This window comes from Sabethes cyaneus, chromosome 3 (assembly GCF_943734655.1).
Source record: "Sabethes cyaneus chromosome 3, idSabCyanKW18_F2, whole genome shotgun sequence".
NCBI lineage: Eukaryota > Metazoa > Arthropoda > Insecta > Diptera > Culicidae > Sabethes > Sabethes cyaneus.
Genome location: NC_071355.1, coordinates 182,078,937 through 182,093,664, shown reverse-complemented (window position 1 = coordinate 182,093,664; position 14,728 = coordinate 182,078,937). Strand labels below are relative to the sequence as shown.

General features: G+C 38.5%; 1 protein-coding gene across 2 annotated transcripts in view; it reads right to left on the bottom strand.

Moving 5' to 3' along the window:
• The window catches only part of LOC128744500 (trafficking kinesin-binding protein milt), a 165,415-nt gene that overhangs the window by 120,438 nt on the left and 30,249 nt on the right, over positions 1-14,728 (bottom strand). Inside the window, exon 1 of one of the 2 annotated variants that reach the window (XM_053841556.1) lies at positions 9,597-9,680. The exons of the other annotated variant lie outside the window; for it this stretch is intronic. The gene's annotated coding sequence lies outside the window, so the exon portion shown is untranslated. Of the gene's footprint in view, positions 1-9,596; positions 9,681-14,728 lie in introns of those variants that run through there. 2 annotated transcript variants of the gene reach the window in all.

Genomic DNA, 14,728 nt, shown 5'->3' with positions numbered 1-14,728 from the left:
ATCGGTCTGATGTGCAGCAAATGTGGTCGAAAATGTCCAAAAGGACTCATAACACAGCCTATGGGAAATTTTTTAAGATGAATTGTAAAACTTTGAGAACAAAACTCTTCAAAATATATTGGGGATAGTCAAAATTCCTCGAAATTTTAAAATCCCCCCTTGTGCACACTAATAAAAACGTTTCTACTATCCAATCTCGCTGTGGGCAACACTTTGCCATGCGCATTATCGTAACACTTATCATATTTTTTGGCGCCCCATTTAAACTAGAGTTTTTATGCTTCATCAACAACATCGCGAAACCAGCTTGATTTCAGCACCATTTCTTCGTATGCCTGACCAGTTGCAAATTTGTCAATGGCGAAACGAAAACGGCAGTCGATAAACAAGTAAAAAAACAACTACTATTTTCGCCGCCACCAAAACTGCAATCCACTAGAGAACGATTGAAAATGGAACAACTAGCTATAATGGATTGTAAATCGATGGCACGTGAGTGCCGCTGTGCTGTGGGTGGGTGTGACGGCGCCGACGAATGTAGCGCGCGGCAGGACACGCGATTTTGTTGCAAATTTAAAGTTTCCGATTGGGCACGAAAAAACTAAAGCCGAATGAAAGCAAAAAAAACGAAACTAGCACCACCACACCACTCTAGACACGCCAGACACGCGATCTCTGCCCAGCCAGTTGTTAGACAGTTATATCATCCCGAAGTGACAGATGAGCTACGCATGGCCGCGCTCACGTCAATTAAGGCAAATTTCCCTCGAGACCGCGTTTTTCGATATGTTAAGTGGCTGCGGTCGATTTGTTCGGTGTGCATGTGGTGTTGCATTGAAATTGTTTAATTAATTGCTTTCACAATGCATCAATGTGAAACAAAGGTTTCCCAAATTGGCAGCTTCGTACTCGTTCCTTATTCGACCAAGTTCTGTTTTCTTAATGCAAGTTAAACAAATTCTAGTGTTGTTGCGTTTAAACCTCGGCCAGGATCTTCTTTTACTTCTTCGATGGACGCATCTGTTACTTCCCATGATTCCACTTTATTTGTTGACTCTCATCTGGGTTCGCTTCCCATCGACATTCCTTCGTGTTTGCGTAATATTACGAGAAAGACGAAATGGATTGTTTGTTGATATCCGAAACTGAAGCCTCACAAATATTGTTTAAGGTTGCTCGGTTGTTCTTTCCGTATTCTGGGCGGATGGAAGCCGACATCTCTTCAGCCCAATTCCCTTCATTCTGCAGTGACTTACGAAGCTGTGGACAAACATTGCATACCTTCGCATTGGACCGTAGCAGAAGGTTTAAGAAAAATCGAAAAATGCTCACATGGATTGAATCACATAAAAACCTTTGATTGGTTTTTCTGTGTTACATCTAACCAACATAATCATTGGTACCAATTTGGTGAAATGGGCCATTACATGACATGCACCAAGTGATGAAATCATCGTATTGTCACTGATTAACCACCAGCGTATGAACTTCATTGACAGTGAATTATCACAACTTAGCGTTATACATTTTGTTACGCTTGAACGCGTCAGGAAAAAAAACTTTCTATGCCACAGACGCACGAACGCCTGTTGCACATTGCTCTGTAATAGGTTCAATTATGTTCAACAAAACTGCAGTTAATCAAACTGTATGTAATTATTAGTGTTTTGGTCTCGATTGTTGTTAATTATCCATTATTCGTGTGTCACATTTGTTCCGGCTGCGGCGACGGCGGCATTATGGGATTCACGTCCAAATGCAATAAAACAATCTCACGTAACTTGACAGTTGCGGTTCCCTTCAAACCGTAGTCATTCGTAGTGTACTTTACACTGTGTAGAACCCACCTTTTCCGTTTCTCAGAAAATCTGCCAGTCATAGAGGAACCCAATTCTGTATGTCCTCGCCGTGTTTCGCAGAGTTTGCGCGTGGCAAGGTTGGCTTTGAAACAGACTAGTGTATATAGAGAGGTTCAGCACGCCGAAGGCGTTCGAATTCCGTTGGCGATTTTCTTCACGTTGCTGTTCGAACTCCCAAGTATAAACCGATCGGTATTTCCATCGGCGTCCGAAAGCGATGCTACATACATACTTACCGCACCTTATGTGTCTGTCTACAGTCTCGTAAAGGTGCGTTCAGCGTTATTTATTGCATCCGCTCATGGTGCCTGCTTGTAACTGCTAATTTCTAATACCGTCCGGCATTGTAAAGTGTTCTGTGCACTGTTTGTAATTTCTTTTCTCAAAACAGATCTCCAAAGTTGCCAACGAATTTGTATTTATGAGTAGCCTACAGTACCGGGTTGAGCGAATCGAATCAAAAGTTTGGAATTATTCTGATGTCTAAAGAAATCTTTTATAGATAATAAAAAAAATCTACAGAAAACAATGAAAAAGTTGAAGAATACTGAAGGTGTTACCAAAATATTCCAAAGCAAATGCAATCATTTATATTTATAGCATTTTGCATTGTTTTTGCATGATCAATTACCGGATGTTTGAGCATCGTAACTGATAGCATTTGCTATCAATGTATACTGAGACTGATTTGCCAATTTGGTCCATACACGAAAGTGATTTGTTTGTTGTTTGCCTTAAGATAGCATACAAACAAAATTTGGTGGGATAAATTACGCTTTTGTAACAAGTTGTTTCAAATGTTTCATTCTAAGATTTTATTTATCAATTTTAAATGCGATATTTCGATATGTAGAACAGGTTTCCAAGATTCCTCTATGAATTGGTCAGCAAAATTTCAAATACTTTAAGAGAGACTGATAGAATTCATAACGGTGGAGTCTCATCTGGACAGTCAATTATTTTTCCCAGTTCATCCAATGTTTGTGCTCCATAAAGAACGCATTTACTTCCTCATAAGAAAGTACAAAATAATGTAACCAGTATAAGTCGGTACAAAAATGATGAAAGTTGGTTGGGAATGTCTCCGCATTTGTCAAAGCGGCGCTTTTTCACGAAAGGAGGGGAAGTCCACTTATAAAATACTCGCTTGTCAGTGGGATACTCCGGAGGGTAAGTCAATATTTGGAAGCGTCTATCATAGATGGTGCTAGTGATCGGGTTAAATACGCGTGACGATATTTTTAGGGGATTTTGTTCAAAGTGTTATGTCTGTTTGTCTGTGGTGGTAGTATCGTTATAGATGTTCCAGCAAATGAAACCTTAGGTTCATAAAAACGTTTTGCCAACACAGTGTCTAAGGCAACAAAGATTTATTGTAAACCATGTTACGTATGAGATTATTTCACATTTAGCGAATGGGAAACTATCTCATACTATGGGAAACCCACCTTCACCTTTTCTATCTGACATTTTCATGGCAAATATAGGAAATAAATTGAATGAAAAAAAACTTCTCCGAAACCGCTGTCTATTGCCAAGGGCACAATTATAATCATGATTGCTTTTTGAGAGTATTCGAACGCATTTTCATGAATGGTGTATTCAAACGATGATTCAAATTTTTATTTTTTTATTTTATCTAAAAATATGGCGGTTTACAGCGTGATTAGAGTTGCATGTTAATATGTTCATTTCCGGATCAATTCCATGATAATACAAGTTAGAGAATCAATTTGTCGGAATCCTGCACAATTTGGGCGATCAATAGCCATGAATTGGAATGTGTCCGAATTGTCGATCAGGAATATCACCAGATATGATTTGAAGCCCGTGGCTGAAAGCAGTGGGTTCACGGATTAACAGAGATGTAGAAGTTAAATAGAGTAATTCGTAGTATGGAGCAGTTGTAATAGCACGAGAACTGTGAAATACATTTTCGATAAAAATGATTTTGTTGCAAGATATTCACATCCAGCAAATTGATCATATAGGTACATGCAGCAAAACATTTGGAAACCTTTGTCGGCGAGCACCAGTGTGGTTTTTGACCTCCGACCTATTCCGGAAATTCAACTTCCAAACTCACCATTTGTTCATAGATTTCAACGCGGTGTACGGCTCAGTTAATCGAAATGAGCTGTGGTTAATTATGCTTGAACAATGTTTTTCCAACGAAACTGATTGGGCTGATGCGATACCCTTGATGGTTCAAAATCAAGCGTCGGAATACCGGGTGAGACATCGGACTCGTTTGTGATGTTAGATGGTTTGAAGCAAGGTAACGGGACAGAAAAGCTGTACCGTCATCACGAAATTTCACAGGTTCCTAGGGTTTGCGGATCACATTGATATCATTGGTGTTAACCGTAGTGTTATGAAAGAGATGTACTTGCATTTTAACCAGGAAGCTGCGAGGTTAGGGATTATTATAAATTCTACCAAAACAAAGTATGTGGTGGCTGGTAGAGAGCCCGTCGGGTGTTGGAATTGCGGTGATGATAGATGGAGATACTTTTAAAGTGGTCGACGAATTTGCCGCGAAGTTAAAAGCTGGATAGCTGCTAACAGAGCCTTCTACGAAGTACGTACCCAACTGAGATCCCGCAATCTGCAACTCCGCACGAACCTCACATGTAATAACAAGCTAATTCTTCCTGTGGCACTCTAGGGCTACGAAGCATTGACGTTGAAAGAAAGCGACCGACAAGCTCTTGGCGTTTTTGAGCGTAAGATCCTGCGATCAATTCTTGGCGGCATATAAGAGAAGTCCAGTTAGCTTCGAGGTGCGATGCTGGTCTTACAAATCAGTTGTCGTAAGTCGCCGGCCGCCTCGGAATGGCCATTCCGAGGACAACTCATCAAATGGGCTCAATATGGATAAAAATCAACTCCTGGAGTGATTTCATGAAGTTTGACATACATATTGCTGGGGGTTCTAACCAAACATGTTACTGGTCTCATAAGGCTCCACAGGAACCTGTTGCGGAATGGCCATTCCGAGGACATGTCGTCAATTGAACTCAAAAAGATAAATTTCAATTCCTGGAGTGATTTCACGAATTTTGATATACATATTGCAAGGGTTTCTATCCAAACATGTTACTGGTCTCATAGAGCCCCACAGGAACCTGCTCCGGAATGGCCATTCCGAAGACAACTCGTTAAATGGACTCAAAATGGATAAACATCAACTCCTGGAGTAATTTCATGAATTTTGATACCAATATTGTGTGGTTTTATTGACAATTGTACACATTTGTTTTGGAACCAGAACATGGTCCTGGAGATCCGGATTTACGGGAACCAGACGTGGTCCCAGGCTTGGTAAGTCTCATGCTCTAAAAATAGACAAATTTTCCAATCTTTTGACGGTTCAAGATCCAAAATCGGTCAAGAATTGATAAAGTTAGAAGCATTTCATTTCGGTGGGTACCCGGGTACCCATCCAAACAGTTATGGGTGTTAAATTTCCCGTACACATAACGGTTAAAATGACAATAGATATCTATACCTATAAAGAAGGATTTCTGTCTGCCTGTCTGTCTGTCCGTATGTTCCTTATAGAATCGAAAACTACTGAACCAATCGGCATGAAAATATGCATGTAGAGGTTTTTAGGGGCCAGGAAAGGTTTTAGTGATGGTTAGAAACCCCTCCCCTCACTAAGAGGGGGGGCTCCCATGCAAATGAAACACAAATTTCTGCATAACTCGACAACTAATCAAGCAAATAGAACAAAATTTGGCATGTGGGTGTTTTCGGTGACAAGAATTTATTCTGTGGTAAATTGAGACCCCTCCCTTCTTTATAAGGGGAATTATAACTCCTCTCCTCTTTAAAAGGGGGGGCTTCCATATAAATTTCCTCATAACTCGAGAACTAATCAAGCAAATGGAACCAAATTTGGCATGTGAAGGTTTTCGAGGGCAAGAATATTTTCTATAGTAAATTTTGACCCCTCCCCACTTTAAGAGGGGGGGCTCCTGTACCAAAGAAACACAATTTTCCTCATAACTCGAGAAGTAATTAAGCAAATGCAACCACATTTGGCATGTGGGTGTTTTTGGAGACAAAATTTTTTTCTATGATGAATTGGGACCCCTCTCCGTTTTAGGAGGGGGGGGATCCTATACACATGAAATACAAATTTCCTCATAACTGAAGAACTAATCAAGCAAATGGAACAAAATTTGGCATGTGAAAGTTTTCGAGGGCAAGAATATTTTCTATGGTGAATTAGGACCCCTCCCAACTTTAAGGGGGGGGGCTCCTATACAAACGAAATACAAATTTCCTCATAACTCGAGAACTAATCAAGCAAATGGAACCAAATTTGGCACGTGGGTGTTTTTGGAGACAAAATTTTTTTCTATGATGAATTGGGACCCCTACCCACTTTAGGAGGGGGGGCTCCTATACAAATGAAATTCAAATTTCCTCATAACTCGAGAACTAATCAAGCAAATAGAACCAAATTTGGCATGTGGAGGTTTCTGGAGGCAAAAATATTTTCTATGGTGAATTAGGACTCCTCCCAACTTTAAGAGGGGGGGGCTTCTACACAAATGAAATACAAATTTCCTCATAATTCGAGAACTAATCAAGCAAATGGAACCATATTTGGCATGTGGGTGTTTTTGGAGGCAACCATTTTTTCTATGATGAATTAGGACCCCTTACCTTTTTAAGAGAGGGGGGGCTCTCATACAAACGAAATACAAATTTCCTCATAACTCTAGAACTAATCAAGCAAAAGGAACCAAATTTATCATGTGGGTGTTTTTGTAGGCAAGAATATTTTCTATGGTGAATTGAGACCCCTCTCTTCTTTAGAAAGCGAGTTATGGCCCATCTCCCCTTTAAGAGGGTGGGCTTCCATACAAATGAAATGCAAATTTCCTCTTATCTCGAGAACTAATCAATCAAATGGAACCAAATTTGGCATGTGGGAGTTTTAGATGGCAGAAATTTTTCATTATGGTGAATTACGATCCCTTCCCCTTTTAAGAGGGGAGCTCCCATACAAATGAAATTCAAATTTCCTTAAACTTGAGAACTAATCAAGCAAATGGAACCAAATTTGGCATCTGGGAGATTTTGGAGTCTTGAATTTATTTTACGATAGTTAGAGATCTCTCACCCCTATGGTAGGGGGATATGGACTCTCATACAAATAAAACAGAAATTTTTGCGAAACTCAAAAACTAATCAAACTCGAGAAATTCGAGACTCTTCCATAAAACATTAGTCAATACAAGACCACAAAAACTATCTATAGTAACACTAGATCATTCAGGACGAGACGGTCGCGAGTGTTGCCGGTGACCCGCCGTCGGAAGCGCAGCCCACTGGGGGGCTTGCAAAACTCGAGATTGTGACAAAGATCATCCGAGATTCATGATTTATGTACAACACAGGTTAATTTGTGGCAATACGAAGTTTGTCGGGTCAGCTAGTATTTTATAAAACAAATTTTTAATATCTCATATACTACCTACTGCATTTGATATTGAATACCTAAATAATTCTAAAATATGAAATTCCAAACTCTGAATACCGTCAGGTTATTGCTTTCTTATTCAAATAACACAAGCAGGTATTATTTTGGTTTTAAAGGAGCAAAATTTTGTTATTATTTTTTGTTATTTTACCAACTTTACCAAGACTAAATTTTGATGGGAAATTATTATATTTCTATAACACAATTTGATATTATTTTTCCTTTTGTCGCTGCTTGGGAGGAAGAGAAATTTCAACTGAGTTTGTAATTTTAAAATATTGGGGTATAACATTTGTGAAATATAAAATCCCATCAGAAGGTGTAAAACGTACTTAAAAGCAGCTTTGGTAAATAATACAGTAACTCTTTACCTCCTAGTGAGTTATTTGAAAAAAGTAACTAAAATCGATTTTGATTTAAGTAATTTTGTACATGTTTTTTGTTATTGTGTGAAAAATACACATTTTCTCTGCAAACCCTTTATCACTTGGACGCATATTTAATGAGTTATAAAAAATTTTAATGCCAAAATTCAAACTTTTCAATTTTTTGGCTTGTTTTGATGTATATTTTGAGTGGTTCATAATAAACAATTCTATTTAATTGGTTCAAAAGATGAGAATTTTTAAAAAAGCTTTGTTCGAGGAAATCAGGAAATTTCCCTTAGTGTTCTATGGGAAAATAGGAGATATTTTTAAATATTGTGATCGATCATAAGACCATGAACTATACTCGTGCTAGTATATGAATTTTAATAATTTCATACAATTCTAAAATGCCTAAACCTGAGATAATTTCTAAAATCCCCATTTCGCAAAACACAATCAAGAAGGAACTTCCGCCACTAGATAGAAACAAAAAAAATCAACATTCAAGACTGCAATTATTCATACTCGCATTCGAACAATGCTGATAAGCATGAACTGCAAATTGCTCTGCGATATCTAATCAAACTTTGAATTTATTCGTGCGTCAACACACAGACCATCGGTAAAGGATTTTAACTTGCACTCTGGTCTGATACTGCCATACCGTGCCGATGATAAGGTATTGGAAACGAAAGCGAAAGATACTTTGGGAATGTTTTTTTTGCTTGTCCGTTTCGCATCTATGACTATTTTGGTCAGAGATATCGGAACTACTACTACACCACCACTGACCGGGACCGGTAGCGATGACGGCGGCGGCGTCCGTTCAATACCAAGGCTGCAACAAATGCGGCTGTGTACGGCTCATCAATGTCTATCCGAAAATGGTCTAGTCCAAAAGCAAAGCTAAAAGTTCATGAAATTCAATGAGCAAGGAATATTTTTGTTTCTTTATGGTTTTTTGGAAAACTGTGTTATTTTCAATCACGTGATAAATAAGTATTGAGGGTTGGATATGCTCAGCTGGTTGGCAACAGGTGTAACAAGCTTTGCAGGTCAACCTTAGCCATGAGGACAAAACCTGCATTAGTCATGTTCTGCGATTATATGACACATAAACGATAACTTTTATCTCCCAATCACCGACGAACAATATTCCGTTGCGGTTCAATAGTCGGCTCTCTACGAGTAAATTGTGAATAATCTCTTGTGCTCTGGGTTGATATCAGCTGTTTCTTCTCATTTATGCTATTATTTTTACACACACCGCTAGTTTGGACGGCGGTAATGTCCTTGAACTATAAGCATTAGTGGACACACGAAATTCAGCGTATTCTGCTTCTTCGTTAGTTACACAACACTACTGCGAGGAATTACTCAGCCGATTTTGCACCAATATTACGTGAATGCACCGCAATATGTTTTCTTTTTGTTTCCACTTATTCGCACTCTTTGGTCTAAAATTAATTTTCACACACTTAATTTCAACAAACACAAGTTTTCCCTCTCGCTCTGCCCACGTGTACAATCAGGATAAAATAAAAAACTAGATTTTTAAGCCCTGGTGCCGGCCAAATAACACCACACTCATGTACCTAGGTTTAATTCACTGTATTGGCTGTCCTTTGTACATTCCACGCACATTCTCCTAGGGGTACACACAAGACGTTCGGAATGAAAATGTTTAACCCCTCGTCTACGGCTTGCACGTACTGAAAGAGCCGAGAATATCTATAAATACATCACATGATGACGATGGCAAAGCACTTAAACGGCCAGTGCAGCGATTACGGCGAAAAGCGACGATTCATGTTTTCAGTTCGGATGATTGGACAGCACCGTTAATTCCGCCGACAATCGACACGTTACCCACTACACTATCCCGCAGAATCCTAAAAAGGTCGACCGACCGCCGTGTTTGGTTCTAACGCGTCGCTTCAAACATTTTTGTCTAGAAAGGCGTGTTTTGAAGAACAGAAAAAAAACTGGATTGGTTCGTACGGCTGATACGAAACCTACCTCACATCCGAACGAAATGGCAGTTGGGCCAGTACTGGCCAAAAAGAATGCCGAGAAGAAACGCGGCGACTCTCGTTGTGGCGTAGCCGTACGGCATCGAGAGATTACGCGAGAATACGCTGAGAAACGGAGGAGAAAATGCTAGCAAACGAACAAAATCGCTTTGCTACAACGACCGCGGTGCGGTGGTGCCTCATCGGTTGATGGCGGGTTTGGCCGCACCGCAACCGCAGCAGGATTTTGTTGATCGTAGAGGTAGAGGAAGGTAGGGTAGATGAGTGCATTACAGACGGAATCCGCACGAGCACTGAGCGAGCAAGCCGTCCAGCAAGCGCGATGACAGTTCGGCGGACGCTTGCTTGCTAGTGCTACCCCGGCGACTGATAATGGCCTCTCAATTTGTAGGTTTGATAATAATTGCATGCCTAGGGGTGTTCAGATCGATTTCAGTTCTTCTTTCACTGGTTTCAGACTTTATATTGAAGTAGCATACTCAAACATTAAACGTACACGTGGTCTCACAAAAAACACAGATTAAAAAATGGGACAAAATGACACAAGAAAAGTAATAGAAAAATAACACGATAAAAAGAGAGAAAAGAAAAAAACAAAAATACATAACAGAACACAATTAGAATCCAAGAGGCGAACCAGCCGCAGGCTGAAAACCTCTCTAATATACAAAACCATATTATCTTCAATCTGCGGTATGTTTCGGTAAGGAATATTCTCAATTTGCACCTTTCCTATTTTGCGTTGGTGTATTGCAGCCTTCGTCAGATCGAAACTTTTCCAAACGTTTGTTTTTTGTTTCATCAGCGGAAAAACATTGTTTTCCTTCGGCCAACATCTGTAGAGCACACAGTTTTCTGCAGATCTTCCATTTCTAGTATCTGTAATATAGTGCATAAATCTGTATATAATTAGCTATACATTTTTGCCTCGTCCATGAATCGCACTTTTACCCCGCTAGGCGTTTTGCGGGGTTTGATTCAATTGCGGAAAAGCGAAATATTTGAAACCGCCCTAAAATAACATTTGCACATAACTCAGCAACTATGCTTCGCAAGCAACCAAAGTTTACGTTAGATTCAAGCTATCAAAGTAGTCACCCATCCATGCCAATGTAGTCAATTTACTCGGAATCTGCACCGATAAATCATTGAATCGCACTCAGGGCTGGTTCGTTCACTTTGACTCAATTTTAATTCATTTGACAGGACCGTCTCAGCCGACCAAAATTTGACAAAGTTGTATATGAAACATTTGTAAAACTAGTTATCATCTTCAGTTTTGCTGAATGAAGTTTTGCTATATCGGTTGTAGTTACGAGGCTACAATGCTTGTACATCATTAGTAACTAAATGAACTTCAAAGTCACTAATAAGGTACTAGCATTGTAGCACCGTATATACAAAAGGTACAGTACAACTTTATTCAGCAAAATTGTAGTTTGTAGATAATAACTGGTTCTACAAGTGTCCCATATATACAGTAAAGATTTGTATAAAGCGGTGGGTGGTGCTGTACGCCCATCACGATATCTCAGCTGTCATTAACCAATAAAGTTGATTTTTGGTACATTGTAAGCATGTGGTATAACCTAGTCAACTACCAAAAATCAACTTTATTGGTTAATGGACAGCTGAGATATCGCGATGGGCATACACCGTCACCCACCGCGTTATACAAATCTTTACTGTAACTTTGTCAAATTTTACTCAGCTGAGACGGTCCTGCCAAATAAATCAAAATTGAGTCAAAGTGACGAACCAACCCTGATGCGCGCTTTTACCCCTCCTTACTCTAATTTGTCCTTGGACAAGAGGCTTCATTCGCACCTCGAGCAAGTATCATTCTTATAACCAGCACCAGCTAGAGGCTTCATGGTCGGTAAAGCAGCGTTCAGCACAAAATGAGGGTGTGTACGTGTATATGTGTTTCTTACTACTTTTTGCATTACCAATCTCGTCCATAGAACCAGGTAGTGGAACAAGTTATAATTTTCCCTTGAACAAGAGGCTTCATTCGCGCCTCAAGCAAATACCACTCTTATAACTTGCTCTGGCAAGAGGCTTCATTGTTAATAAATGCAGAATAAACCCATGCTAAAGTCACTTAACACCGAACGGCCTGATTCTACTAAGATTCGAACCCACGACCGCTCGCTTGTCAAGGCAGACTCGGTAACCTTGCCGCTACAAAGCTCTTCATACAAATATGATACAAAAATGAAGGTAAAACTCTCAAAAAAATATAAAATATATAAATTGCATAAAAATAATAAACAGATAGGCTAAAACAATAAAATGACGCAACTGATGAATGTAACTACCTTTTTTCTATTCTTTAGGTTTTACTGTTATGAAGATATTAAAGCATAAATTGGAAGAATCAAGTTTTAAATTAGTACACAGTTGGGTGCAGAAAAAAAACTGAGAAATACTGTAATTCTGAAGCAAATTTGACAGAAAAATCTAATTCTATATTTTTATTTATCAAACAAAACAAAACCGACGGTTTTGTTTTGTTTTCGAACAAAAGTGACTAAAACCCACGCCAAAATGAGACAAATTTGAAGCAATGAACGAATCAAACACAATGTAGATGAGATTACGACAAAAACCATTAAAAACGTTGACAGGATAGTGAAAAGTTTCAAAAAATTCAACTATACATAAATTAACTATCTAATATTAAATTAAGATTAGCTCTGTGCGGCCAAACCAAATAATAATCGTCAAAAATATACTTTTGCTGAGTAAATGTGTGGAGAACGATAGAATTTAACGAGAATTACAAAACTTTTATTAGAGCATTTGATAAAAGAACGACTGGTGGTGTCAACGAATAATACACTTGATCAAAGACTGAGAGTTGTGAATTAGACTCCAACTTCAGTTCACATCGCATCAGTTGTAATATTCAAGCATCAAGTATTTATTCTTGATAATTTTTAATTTTGGCAAGGATATTAAAACCAAAGTAATTATTCTTTTCTTTTTTTCGTTACCGTAAAGTAATCTAGCTTAAAATACATCAGTTACTACCAAAAACCGGTCTATTACGTGTTGCCACCAGCTTCTACTACGTTCTAAACATGCCAGTGAGAATTTACCTTTATCATCACTGTCAAAATCAATTCATATTCTCTGGTTCGACCAATCACGGACTGTAACCACTGGCAGTCTGCCTAAACTAAGAAAAGCTTAGCTATAATAACCTTCGAAATCAATTTATTTATATTTAAAATAAAAAATAAAGTAAAACCTAACCACTAATTTTTGTTTTACTAACTATATGCCAAATCTAATCAAGTCATTTATATTTTTATTTTGCAAATCGCAACAATTGTGCTTTAGAAAAACGTACAATTTGAACATACCTAGCCGACGATATCGCATACCGTGTCGTTAGAGTGTTCCATCATGCTCTGAGTATTCAGACACTGATACGGACGATGAAGAGAGAAACGATGGCAAAGAAAAGCTAGGCGTAAACAGAGAACGCTTCTGTTTCTAAGACCAATGAAACAGTAAAGCTGAGTAGTCCATCAGAATTATTAGATGGTTGTATTGTGGTTTTGGGGGTTATGATGATCTAATTGTTAATGGTTATCCTATTGAACAAAAAAAAAACGCAATTAAACGTCAAACTATACATTGATCTGCGCATATGATTAAAGTGTAAAACAGCTTTACAAAGCTACTTAAATCACGAACCGATAAATAGTAATTGCGCACGTTGGAAAACACAAATATTCAATGTGGATATAATATGCAATAATCATATTTATTGCCGATCCGAGAAATTAGATTCGCTAATTAAAAAATACCGCCATTGAGATACAAGTATAAAAGAAAAACAATTGAACAAAACATGCCTTTCTAGGATGCTTCTATTTTATGCATTTTTGTTTAGGAGACATACTAGTTCAATGGTTTTTGAAGCTTTGACCATACCGTGAATTAAAATCGGATATCTACTTCTACTTGCGTCAGTAGGATAGGGGAAATGGCTAAGCTCGGAATAATATAATTTGACTCAGTAAACGCTTTCCGCATATTTGGCTACCACTAGTCAATGTTTTGGTTGAAAAGACCTATTTCGACTCCGACTAAATTTAAACCTGAAAGGAAACGGATATTTCTGGTTGTCTGTTCCTTTCCAGTTCAAACAAAATCCCACGCGCCTCCAGTGCACTATCGCAATTTTATTTCTTCGTTAGCTTAGCTTATTGAAATCAAATAAAATACGTGTAATCGGTGAGCAACCTATGATAAATGATCTTTATTTACAAAACGAAGGTGTGAAAAAACGTGTTATTGACCCAAGGAACTTTTTCCATCGAGTTTTCCTTCTCCGTGACGTTACGTGTCAGCACCCACATCGATGTGTGTCGTGTGATATTACGTGAATTCTATGCGGCTTCAGAACGTATTTATTTTTCAACTATTTTCAAGGCCGGCGGTTTGTTGGCAAATTCTACCAATGTAACCTGTTTAAAGTTTACTTGTGTACCCTTTTCGTAAATATACTTTTGTTTGGTTACGTTATTTAACCGGTTTACCATGTTATCAACTGAATCATCAGCAGAAACCAATATTGAATTGGGTTATTTTTGTGTCATGACATAATTATACAGTCAGCATCTTAGTCAGTTTTTTACACGCTTAAGGAACTTGTTTTCCAATTTCCCTAATCAATTAAGGCTTTAGGAGTCACAAATTTCAAGATGCTTGTCAACCAAACACATGGTTATCAAATTCCGCAGACCTGCATATCGTTTCGCTGAAACCGCAGTGAATTGCAGTTGTAAGTTCTAGTCGCAGAAACCGAAGCGATGGTCTATTTTATCGGTGGTAATCAATTTTCTTATCATCGGACCATGATAGGTACGCGTTTTAAGACATTAGAGACTGGTGGTCCCGTTAGATGTGCTACATACGTTGATGTTATTGTACATAAGTTAGTTGATTCAA